Source organism: Phyllobates terribilis, unplaced genomic scaffold, assembly GCF_046119375.1.
Source record: "Phyllobates terribilis strain yellow unplaced genomic scaffold, ASM4611937v1 Scaffold_251__1_contigs__length_2838608, whole genome shotgun sequence".
Classification (NCBI taxonomy): domain Eukaryota; kingdom Metazoa; phylum Chordata; class Amphibia; order Anura; family Dendrobatidae; genus Phyllobates; species Phyllobates terribilis.
This window is the reverse complement of record NW_027363011.1, coordinates 2,145,396-2,158,111: the sequence shown is the minus strand read 5'-3', so window position 1 is coordinate 2,158,111 and position 12,716 is coordinate 2,145,396. Positions and strand designations below refer to the sequence as shown.

The following is a 12,716-nucleotide window of genomic DNA, read 5'->3' as shown; positions in this document are numbered from 1 at the left end:
TAATGCCCCCATTATGCCCCTTATGCAGTATGTATGATGCCCCCACACAGTTTAATGCCCCCATTATGCCCTTTATGCAGGATGCATGATGCCCCCACACAGTGTAATGCCCCCATTATGCCCCTTATGCAGTGTGTATGACCCCCCCCCAGTATAATGTTCCCCCAGTACCGCCTGAGGTCCTGCAGTTGGAATAATCCCTCTGGAGAATGTTTTTTCCTTTCCCTGCTCCCCTCCATATATACCCTCGAGCATGTATACAGGCATGTAGGGGAGCAGGCCTTACTAGATATCGAGGCTTTGTACAGTAATATACCGCATGAGGATGGTATCAGAGGAGTAAGACGTTTCTTGAATTGAGATCAATAGAGTGTAGCAGACATAATGACTTGATGGAGGATCTTCTAAAATTCACTCTGATTCATAACTTCTTTCTTTTTGATAGGAAGTATTTCCACCAGCTCAGGGGTACTGCGATGGGTAGCCTCTGTGCCCCCTTATATGCTAACTTATCCCTGGACTGGTGGGAGGAATCCTCAATATTCAGGGATGGCATCCATATATTGGGGTATGGTACAAATATATTGACTGCATTTTTATCACCTGGTCAGGGACGAGTGAACAATCTTTTTAATTTGTCGGGGAACTCAACATCAATAGAGTGGGCCTTAGATTTACATCTGAATTTATTATAATAATAATTTTTATAGCGACAACATATTCCACAGCACTTTACAATTTTAAGGGGGACTTATATTGACAATACAGACTTTACAGAATAAGCATAACTCAGATATTAAAAGGAGTGAGGGCCCTGCTCGCAAGCTTACAGTCTATGAGGAAATAGGGGAGACACAAAAGGTAAAATGTACGTATATTGTATAATACAGCCTTAATATACTAAATAGAGTAAGTATATAACACCACATGAACTGGTCGCCAGCCAGTATGTGTACAGTACAGACAGAGGCTATTCAGTGCATGGATGGTATGAGCATGATTTTGAAGAAAATTTTAATATGGGCCAAACTGGGACAGTTAGATAAGTGTGTTGAGGTGATAGGCCAGTATAAAGAAATGTTTTTTTAGGGCACGCTTTAAACTGTGGGTATTGGGAATTAATCAAATTGTCCTGGGTAGTGCATTCCAAAGAATTGGAGCAGCATGCGAGAAATCTTGGAGACTGGAGTGGGAGGTTCGGATCACGGAGGATTTTAGTTTTAAGTCATTAGCAGAACTGAGGGCACGGGTAGGGTGGTAGACTGAGACGAGGGAGGTGATGTAGGGCGGTGCTGAATCATCAAGAGTTTTGTGGGTAAGAGCGATAAGTTTATATTGAACTCTGTATTGGATGGGCAATCAATGCAATGACTGGCACAGGGAAGAGACATCGTTGTATCGGTTGGTGAGGAATATGACCCTGACTCCTGCGTTCAGGACGGATTGGAGAGGGGAAAGTTTATAAAGGGGGAGATCGATAAGTAAAGAGTTGCAATAGTCCAGACGAGAATGAATAAGAGCTACATAAGAGTTTTTACAGAGTCAAAGGTAAGAAAATTTCTGATTCTAGAGATGTTTTTAAGGTGTAGATGACACGAGCGAGCGAGTGATTTGATGTGAGGAGTGAAGGAAAGATCTGAATCAAGCTTGACCCCAAGACAGCCGGCATGTTGCTGGCGAGTAATGATGGAGTCACAAACAGAAATGGCAATATCAGGCATAGATAGGTTAGTGGAGGGAGGAAATAGGAGTAGTTTAGTTTTTGACAGATTAAATTTTAGATAGAGGGAGGACATAGTGTTAGAGACAGCGGAAAGACAATCACTGGTATTTTGTAATAATGCAGGGGTGATGTCCGGAGAAGAGGTGTATAATTCGGTGTCATCAGCATAGAGATGGTACTAAAAACCGAATCTGCTGATTGTTTGTCCAATAGGAGCGATATATAAGTAGAAAAGAAGGGCTTCTAGGACTGATCCTTGAGGAACCCCGCCAATAAGGGGGAGGGGAGAAGAAGAGGAGCCAGCAAAAGACACAGTGAAGGAGCGGTCAGAGAGGTAGATCCACAGTGTCGAATGCTGCAGAGAGATCCAGGAGAATCAGCAGGGAGTAGTGACCATTAGATTTGGCTGTTAGTAGATCATTAGAAACTTTAGTGAGTTCAGTTTCAGTAGAATGTAAAGAGCGGAAACCAGATTGTAAAGGGTCAAGAAGGGAGTTATCTGAGAGATAGCGTATTATACAAGAGTGGACCAGTCGTTCCAGGAGTTTAGATATAAAGGGAAGATTGGAAACAGGTCTGTAGTTAGCAGCACAGTTCTGGTCGAGGGATGTTTTTTTAAGTAATGGATGTATGCTGGAGTGTTTAAAAAAGGAGGGAAAAATACAAGATGAGAGGTAGAGGTTGAATATTTTAGTTAGGTGAGTGGTGACAGCTGGAGAAAGGGACTGAAGGAGATGTGAAGGAATAGGTCACTGGTGCAGGTGGTAGAGCGAGAGGAAGTAAGGAGCCTTGTCACTTCATCTTCCGTGACTGGTTCGAAGTCAGAAAATGATCAAGATACAATGTGGGAGGGAGGAGCATGCATTACATTTGGGGATTGAGAGAAAATTTCCTGTCGGATATGGTCAATTTTTTCTTTGAAATAATTGTCCAGATCGTCAGTGCTGAGGTTTTTGGTTGGGGCCTGTGCTGTTTGATTAAGGAGAGAATGAAAAGTGTCAAACAGGTGTTTAGGATTATTGGGCCATGAGATGATGAGGTTGTTAGGCTGCGTGCACACAATGCTTTTTTCATGCGTTTCCGCAGCGGAAACGCATCAAAAACGCATGGTAATCCGCACCCCATGGTCCCCAATGGCATTCCGCAATGTCAATGCACATGCTGCGGATTTTTCCGCAACGTTTCTGCAGCGCTCATAAATCCACAGCATGTTCATTAATTTTGCGGAAGCGCAGCGGAAGCCATGCCATTGACTTGCATTGAGACGCATAGAATCCGTGTCTGTACATTTGTACAAGCGGATAATATGCGTTTCAATGTGCGGATGGTACCCAGTTCTGGAGGAGAGAAGACTCTCATCCAGACCTGGGTACCATTGTACCTGTAAAAAAAAGAATAAAATAAAAAATAAAGTTTATATTCACCTGTCCGGCGGCCCCTGCAGCGCTTCTCCTTCCAGGACCTGAGATGACGTCGCAGTCATGTGACCGCAGGCTGTCTCGCGAGATGCTGGCAAGCCAGGAAGGAACCAGGAAGGAGCGCGACAGCACACACGGCGGCATCGGAGGTAAGTATAGCTTTATTTTTTTATTTTTACGGTCACACTGTATAAATCCATGCCGTTTGCATGGATTTATACAGTGTGACCTAGTTGTCAAGCACTTTCCAAGTGATGCTATCGCCTGGAAAGTGCTTGTCAGTCCGCATGCGGAAACACATGCGTTAACGCATGTGAATCCGCATGTATTCCGCAGGAAAAACGCATGCACAATCTGCATGCGTTTTTTCCGCCAGGGAGATGCATAAATGCTGCAGAAATTTTCTGCTTCATTTCTGCATCGTGGGCACATAGCCTCAAAGTAGGTTTGTTTGGAGAGGTGAAGGGCGGAGTTATAGGTTTTAAGCATAAATTTATAATGGAGGAAATCTTCAGCCAGATTAGATTTTGTCCACAGCCGTTCGGCACACCTGGAGCCCCGCTGGAGAAAATGTGTTTGCAGCGTGTTCCAAGGTTGTCGCCGTCTGTGCCGAGTTGTTCTCTGTGTAGAAGGTGCGCCTTCATCCAGGGCACATTGCAATGTTTCGTTATAATTCTTCAGTGCAGAGTCAGGGCATGAGAGGGTGGAGATTGGGGCCAATGATGATTGCAACGTTTTCATAAATTTCTGGGTGTTAATGCCATGTATATTTCTATAAGTGTGGAAAGTGGGGGTGTCTTGAGCAGGGTGACAGTTCTTGACAGAGAATGAAAGAAGGTTGTGATCAGAGAGTGGAAGAGGAGAGTTAGTAAAGTCATGTATTGAACAGAGCCGGGTGAAGATCAGGTCAAAGAGTATTTCCATCTTCATGTGTAGGAGAATTAGTAAGCTGTGAAAGGCCGAAGGAGGAAGTTAGCGATAAAAGATGAGCGGCAGATGGGAAGAGGGAATCGCCTATTGGGATGTTAAAATCTCCCATGATGAGGGTGGGGATGTCATAGGATAGAAATTTTGGAAGCCAAGTGGCAAAGTGATCCACAAACTGAAGGGAGTGGCCCGGAGGGCGATACACAGCTGCCACTCGCAGGGAGAAGGGCCAGTAGAGTCTGACTGTGTGGGCCTCAAAAGAAGGGATGAAAAATGAGGGTACTGAGGATATAACCTGAAAAGTACATTTTATTTAAAGGAGCAGACCAACACCAATTATTACCAGTTGCCTTTCCTGCATGTACTGATCAAGAAGGATTGTAACGGGACCCTAGGGACACTCATCTACCAGAAACCTTCAAGCACTAATAAACTACTGAAGTGGGATAACCACCACCCCCATCCCCATAAAAAGAGGAAAATCCAAGGGACAATTTTTATGGTTGAGAAGGTACTGCTCGACTGTCACAGATTTTAATATACAGGCAATAGACCTGAACACCAGATTAAGGGATGAAGGGTACTCGTGGTACATTTTGGATTCCGCATCATCGTTTGCAGAAAAATGGTCTTATCCATCAGCTTATCTTTTCCTCATTCAGGTCTCTACAATACCGGATCCTCTCAGTGAAGATCGTCTATATAAGAAAATTTTCCTGATTTATCCAGGAAAATGATGGACAAGATGGTGGAGGGGATATTACACCTCACCCTAGAGATCCTCTTCCGGCTTACTGGAGAGGTGAGCGATTCTGATGACGTCACATTACAGCATTCTTGGAAATAACAGATGGACAGAACTAGAGAGGTGAGGACTCTGGAAATGTCTGTAGTGAGATTTATTAATGTGACTCTCCATAACCAGAGATTAATCACGGGGCCTCCACCTCACCCCCTAATACATGAGGACATCAATGACCAGAAGATCCTAGAACTCGCCTACAAGATAATTGAGCTGCTGACTGGAGAGGTGACACTGCTGGGAATGCTGGGACATTATACAGTAACGCTGTGAAGGGATCGGGGGGATGACGGTATCATTGTATGTGTCAGGTTCCTATAAGATGTCAGGATGTCGCCGTCTATTTCTCCATGGAGGAGTGGGAGTATTTAGAAGGACACAAAGATCTGTACAAGGACGTCATGATGGAGGTTCCCCAGCCCCTCACATCACCAGGTAATAGACAGGACTAAATACACACGGCCTATAATTATCTGTATGTAAAGAATGAATTCAGTCCCTGTATGTGTTTCCTCCAGATCTATCCAGTAAGAGGACAACACCAGAGAGATGTCCCCGTCGTCTTCTTCCACAGGACTGTAAACAAGAAAATCCAAATGTTCCTCAGGTAGATAGAGAGAAGGTGTCATGAGATCTCCCCTATGATGTGTAGACGGCTGTAAATGTCATGTCTTCAGTTCTGTTTTATCCATCATTATTATGTTTTATATTTGTGTAATGAGAATGGTGGAGATGGCAGGATTAGAGCTGATCATAGATGTGACTTCTCCATCTGTCAGTGACTTTTACAATATTTGTTTCAGGGTGAAGATCTGACCCATATTAATACTACAGAGACATATGTGAGGGGTGATGAGCGGTGTAAAGAGGAGATTCCTACATATGACTACACAGGTGAGCAGTAACCACTGAATACAGAGAAGTCCCTGTCTGTGGCTGCTTTATCAGTGGTGTAGTCGTATCACAATCGTGTGATCACCATTTTGCCGCTAGACTCCAACATTCTCCTCCGTTCGAAAATATTCAAATTACTTTGTGTAATTGTGAAAGACCTTTTCTATAGAACTTACAACCTGAAGGATCCACCTACCCCCTGGGATTAGGAGACGCTGACCGTTACCTGCCCAGGTCTGTAAACTATAAAGCCAAATGACAGCGTACGTAGAATGTGCTGACAAATTAAAAAATCACTTGAAGAAAAATATGATGGGCCTGTAAGAGAAAGCGGAGGGTAATGATGCTGTTGGCTTCCTAGATCCCTGATATCTTATTAGATGAATCTACCTTCTCTCCCTTCTGTGCTGCTGAATGTGCTCATATGGTCCCTACAAGACCAGGTCCAGTCTTTCTGGCCAAACTTCACTTTTATGATCGACAACATTAAATGTCCAGTGAGGCCAAGTGTGAATTTCTGTACAATAAGAACAGAGTTTCCCTTTATCCTGACTTTTCAATTTCTTTTGAAACCAACTAACTTCAAACAGGATTGTCATAAACTACACAGAAAACATTACACCTGTGCCATGATATATCTCTAAGCTGTGCGTGGCTGATGGCTGTAATATACATTTATTCATGCCTGCAGGAGATGTGTTGGCATGGCTCCAGCCCTGGTTTCATGGATCCACTCCACATCATAAATAGTATTGAGCGAATTTGTTCGGCATTTCAAATTCGGGTTAGTTTTCGGGGTTCCGGCTTGTTCGCGCCAAATGGTCCACCATAAATGAGTGCAACTCCAGTTTAGTGTTGGATTTCTCCCCTCATACATACGTGGTTGTTGGGGATGTTACATGTTTATATATTCTTTATTTTTTTTACATATTTTTATTTTTTTCACTCTCTATGATAGTTTCATTCTGGTGGGATCGGCCGGCCTCACTTATGTGAGTCTGTAACTCCCTGGTCGTCTTTCAAAAAGATCTCCATTACCTCTTCCAAATGCCTGAGATCTAAATTTAAAACACCTCAGCTCTTCAGTATTATAAAAAAGTTCTCTTTGAACGTCTAATATTTCTTCTTGACACTCATCTGCCAGAAAATATTGGCCCTTAGCGATAGTTTAGATTGAGAAGAGCCCCCGAGCCCCATACTCTAATTACCCCAGAGAGGTTTCACCACTAGTTACTCATTTTTCTCTGATGAAGACTGTTCAGTTTGGTCATTTCAGTAGATGTGTTATTGTCTGTAGACACAGTTTTTGACTTCAGTAATCCTCTGCTTTAACCCCTTCCCGCAGTCAGTATTATGTTTCTAATCAGGCCCCATTTTTCAAATTTGACTTGTGTCACTTTATGTGGTGATAATTTTGGAATTCTTCACAAAGGATAATAGGAAACAAATGGACCTTACAAATTATTTTCCAACTTCTTTTGAATCTGACAATACCCTATATACGGTTGTACACTACTGTCTGGGCACATGGGAGGTTGAGAAGGGAAGGAGCGCCATTTAGCTATTAGGAATGCTCAAAAGATGGCTACCATGAACAGGCTTATAACTATCTACCCTGTTTACAGATTTCACAAATTACTTTGCTCATCACCCTTTAACTCTTCTACATGGATCTGAACCTACACAGAGACCCCTAGGCTTGGGCCATGGTGTTACCTGCTATTCGGTGGAGTGAGATGGAAAGAAGAATAGTCAGGTAGCCGGGTCAGAACCAAGAGGATAGAGAAAATACAAAATCAGAAGACACCAGTAGTCAGTAAACGGGCCGAGGTCACAACAGGAAACAAATACACAAGCCGGGAGCTGAGCACAGAGGACTGAACCAGAGGAGAACAAGGCTGTATCTGGCAGCTTCCGGCAATATGCTTCCAGCTTTAGTAGGGTGCGGTGCTTTCCAAATTGCTGAAGCAGCGAGCAGATTACTCCAGCTGGACTGCACACACACCCATACTGCCAGACTCGATGGTACTACAGGTCCCAAGCACCCTAATCTTAGTGGCTGGACAGAGCCTGTACCTTTTACTCCATATTTGGGAGGCAGAATAAACAAACAGGTGAACACCACGCTCCACTGGTTCATCCTATGAGGTTTTCTATTAGATGGTCATTGTCCAGTGAATTTTTTTTTTATATAACTTGCCTTTTTTACAGACAATTTAAGTAGAAATGTTCAAAAATATAAAATTCAAGGATTCTTTATTAAAAAATAATAATTGTTTTTATTCTTGGCAGATATCTGTACCAGGAGATCAGAGGGACAGCTGACATCTTCAGTTTTAAATCAGATAATTTTCAGATCCCCCAGGATACAATTGAAGTGAATGCCATTACTCCAGATTTACCATCATCCCTTCACAGCCAAGATCTGTCATCTGATCCTTTGAAACACGTCCTGTCTTCTGATTTATTACCGACTACTAAGGAAAATCAAAGTCACAAAATAAGCATTAAAAAACAAACTGCTCCTAAAGCAAAGAAGCCATTTTCACATTCAGAATATAGAAATAGTTTTCCTCTCAAAAAGTCTTTTCTTAAACATCAAAAAATTCACACAGCGAAGAATAGATTTTCTTGCTCCAAGTGTGGGAGATGGTTTAATCAGAAATCAAGTCTTGTTAGGCACCAGATAACTCACACAGGAGAGAAGCCATTTTCCTGTTCAGAATGTGGGAATTTTTTTACAGAGAAATCAAATCTTATCGCACACCAGAGAACCCACACAGAGGAGAATCCTTTTTCATGTTCAGATTGTGGGAAAAGTTTTGTACAGAAATCAAATCTTAATATACATCAGAGAACTCACACAGGGGAGAAGCCATTTTCATGTTCAGAATGTGGGAAATGTTTTACAGAGAAATCAACTCTTATCAACCATCAGAGAACACACACAGGGGAGAAGCCATTTTCATGTTCAGAATGTGGGAAATGTTTTGCAAAGAAATCAAATCTTATCAAACATGTGAGAACTCACACAGGGGAGAAGCCTTTTCCATGTTCAGAATGTGGAAAATGTTTTACAGAGAAATCAACTCTTATCAACCATCAGAGAACACACACAGGAGAGAAGCCGTTTCCATGTTCAGAATGTGGGAAATATTTTACAGCGAAATCAAATGTTATCAAACATCACAAAACTCACACAGTTGAGAAGCCTTTTTCATGTTCAGAATGTGGGAAATGTTTTGCAGAGAAATATACTCTTATTAAACATCAGACAACTCACACAGGGGAGAAGCCTTTTCCATGTTCAGAATGTGGAAAATGTTATAACCATAAATCTAGTTTTCTTAAGCACCAGAGAACCCACACAGTGGAGAAGCCATTTTCATGTTCAGATTGTGGGAAATGTTTTGTACAAAAATCACGTCTTAATATACATCAGAGAACTCACACAGGGGAGAAGCCATTTTCATGTTCAGAATGTGGGAAATGTTTTGCAAAGAAATCAAATCTTTTCAAACATCAGAGATGTTAAGAGACTCAGAAAGAGAATAGGAGGGATCCAATGGCTGGATGTCCTTAAGGACAAAAATGTCCAGGAAGGATGGGAAATTTTTAAAAATGAGATTCTCAAAGCACAATCGTTAACAATCCCAAAAAGTAGGAAGAATGGGAAGCATTTAAGGAAACCAGGATGGATGAACACAGAACTTAAACACATGCTAAAAAGAAAGAAAGAAATGTTTATTAAATGGAAAGAGGGAGGCATATCTAAAGAAGATTATAATGCAGTCTGCAGATCCTGCAGGGCACGTATCAGGTTAGCTAAAGCTGACAATGAATTAAGGCTTGCAAGAGATGTCAAAAGCAATAAAAAATGATTTTGGGGGTATGTCAAAAGTAAAAGAAAAGTCAAAGATGCTATAGGATTTTTACAGGATGAAAATGGAGAAATGGTAAGAGAGGATGTTGAGAAGGCCGAAATTTTTAATTCCTATTTTGCATCTGTTTTCTCTCAGAAAGAAAATGTAACTTCAACTGATCTTCACTGTCCTTTTAAAGGAATAGAGGAATCCAAGTTATCTGTAAACAGAAAGATTGTGAGGGAATATTTAGCTAACATAAATGAGTTCAAGTCTCCAGGTCCAGATGAATTACACCCCAGAGTACTGAAGGAGATCGTAGAAGAAATTTTAGAACCACTCTCCATAATCTTTGAAAATTCTTGGAGAACAGGAGAAGTCCCAGAAGACTGGAGAAGAGCAAATGTTGTTCCTATCTTCAAAAAGGGGAAGAAGGTGGACCCAGGGAACTATAGGCCGGTGAGTCTGACTTCTATACCAGGAAAGATCTTTGAGGGTAAACTGATTAAATTTGCTGATGACACAAAGCTAGGAGGGATAGCTAATACTAGAGAAGAGAGAGAGCGGATTCAAAAAGACCTAAATAAACTGGAGCAGTGGGCAGCAACCAACAGAATGGTTTTTAACAGGGAAAAATGCAAAGTACTACATCTGGGCAATAAAAATGAAAAAAGCATATACAGAATGGGAGGAATAGAGCTAAGCAACAGTACATGTGAAAAAGACTTAGGTATACTAATAGATCATAGACTGAACATGAGTCAACAGTGTGATGCAGCAGCAAAAAAGGCAAATACAATTCTGGGATGTATTAACAGAAGCATACAGTCTAGATCACGTGAAGTCATTATCGGTCTTTACTCCTCTTTGGTCAGACCTCATCTGGAATACTGTGTACAGTTTTGGGCACCACATTTTAAAAAAGACATAGACAAACTGGAGCAAGTTCAGAGAAGATCGACCAGAATGGTGACTGGTCTGCAAACCATGTCCTATGAGGAACGGTTGCAGGATTTGGGAATGTTTAGCTTGCAAAAAAGAAGACTGAGAGGAGACTTAATAGCTGTCTACAAATATGTCAAGGGCTGTCACATTGTAGAAGGATCATCTTTATTCTCATTTGCACAAGGAAAGACTAGAAGCAATGGGATTAAACTAAATGGGAGGAGACACAGATTAGATATTAGAAAAAACTTTTTGACAGTTAGGGTGATTAATGAGTGGAACAGGCTGCCACGAGAGGTGGTGAGTTCCCCTTCAATGGACGTCTTCAAACAGAGGCTGGACAGACATCTGTCTGAGATGATCTAGTGAATCCTGCTTTGAGCAGGGGGTTGGACCAGATGACCCAGGAGGTCCCTTCCAACTCTACCATTCTATGATTCTATGATCAGAGAACTCACACAGGGGAGAAGCCTTTTCCATGTTCAGAATGTGGAAAATGTTTTACAGAGAAATCAACTCTTATCAACCATCAGAGAACTCACACAGGAGAGAAGCCATTTTCATGTTCAGAATGTGGGAAATATTTTACAGAGAAATCAACTCTTATCATCCATCAGAGAACCCACACAGGGGCAAAGCCTTTTTCATGTGCAGATTGTGGGAAATGTTTTGGACAGAAATCACATCTTAGTAAACATCAGAGAATTCACACAGGGAAGAAGCCTTTTTCATGTTGAAAATGTGGGAAATGTTTTAAACAGAAAGCGCATCTTGATAACCACCGGAGAACCCACACAGGGGAGAATGCCGCAACTACACCCAACTAGTCTCTGTACAGACAAGAAAGGCCCTAGCTGTACAACTAAAAACGCCACCACAGACCTAACTCCCTAATAAGTCGTTGAGGAGTTTCTCATACCTCCTGAGGAACCAGAGGGGAGGCTGCAACAAGGGGAAAGGAAAGTATGAAGTAAAATACGAAAACCCTGAATGACAAGCAAAAACACATTCATATAGGGCAAAGAAGGCAAGCTAAGGAGAACCAAAAATAAAAGGAACAAGTATAATCTCCCAGAAACCTAACATTGTTAGACTTAAAAGGTACTGGGAGGAAAAGCACACTGACTGGGAGGATAGTTTCACCTTTGTGGTGAAACTTATAAAATTCATCCTCACCTGTATATGTAAACCTGTCCGTTTATAATGACCACTGACAAGATAAAGATTCCCAACTTACATGAGGATTACAAGATCCCAGGTACTTTCAGCTGCATTAAATCTAATGTAATGTACTTAATTATATGTACCAATTGTCCAACTGGGGGTCTGTATGTAGGGGAGACAGGGCAAAAACTTAAAACAAGGATGAATTCTCATCGCCACACAAAAAAGAAAAAAAGAATAGATCTACTTGTGGCCACACATTTTTACGGCCACAACTGCTTATCCTTTTCCGAAACTGATAGTTCTGCTTAACATCACTTGTCTTATCTATTGCATTATTCCTGTGCCCTGTTGTGTATAAATATGTGACTCTTCAGATTTTGTGTTATACTATGTCTCATGAAGAGACATGAGTAGTCTAGAAAGCTTATTGACTAATGGCTAACTCAAAAGATTGTATCAACCACTGAGGACTCTCAAATTTTAATATTTTTCTCCATACAGCAATTTTAAGATCTCTCCACAGGTGTTCAATGGGATTTAGATCCAGACTCATTGCTGGTCAGAACTCTCCAGCACTTTGTTTCCATCTATTTTCTAGGTGCTTCTTGAAGTATGTTTGGGCTCATTGTCATGCTGGAAGACCCATGACCTAGGACTAGTGTTGAGCGAGTGTGTTTTGTTCCGAGTATTTACAGCTGCTCTGTTATGTTTGAATCACTCCCGTGTGCATGATTTGCGACTGTTTGGCAGCTTTATTACATGTGAGGAATGTGTAAGAAATAGACATTCCTCACATGTAATAAAGCTGTCAAACAGTTGCAAATCATGCACATGGGAGTGATTCAAACATATCACTGAGCAGCTGTAAATACTCGGAGCTCGGCCCGAGCATACTCGGCGAAAGGGTAAATAGAACATACTCCCTCAACACTACCTAGGATGCAAACCCAGCTTTCTGACACTAGGCACTATATTGT

At 41.7% G+C, this 12,716-nt stretch overlaps 1 pseudogene; it reads left to right on the top strand.

The window, feature by feature from the left end:
• The first annotated feature begins 8,060 nt into the window (after positions 1–8,060).
• Positions 8,061–12,477, top strand: LOC141218931 (uncharacterized; annotated as a pseudogene).
• Positions 12,478–12,716: the final 239 nt, after the last annotated feature.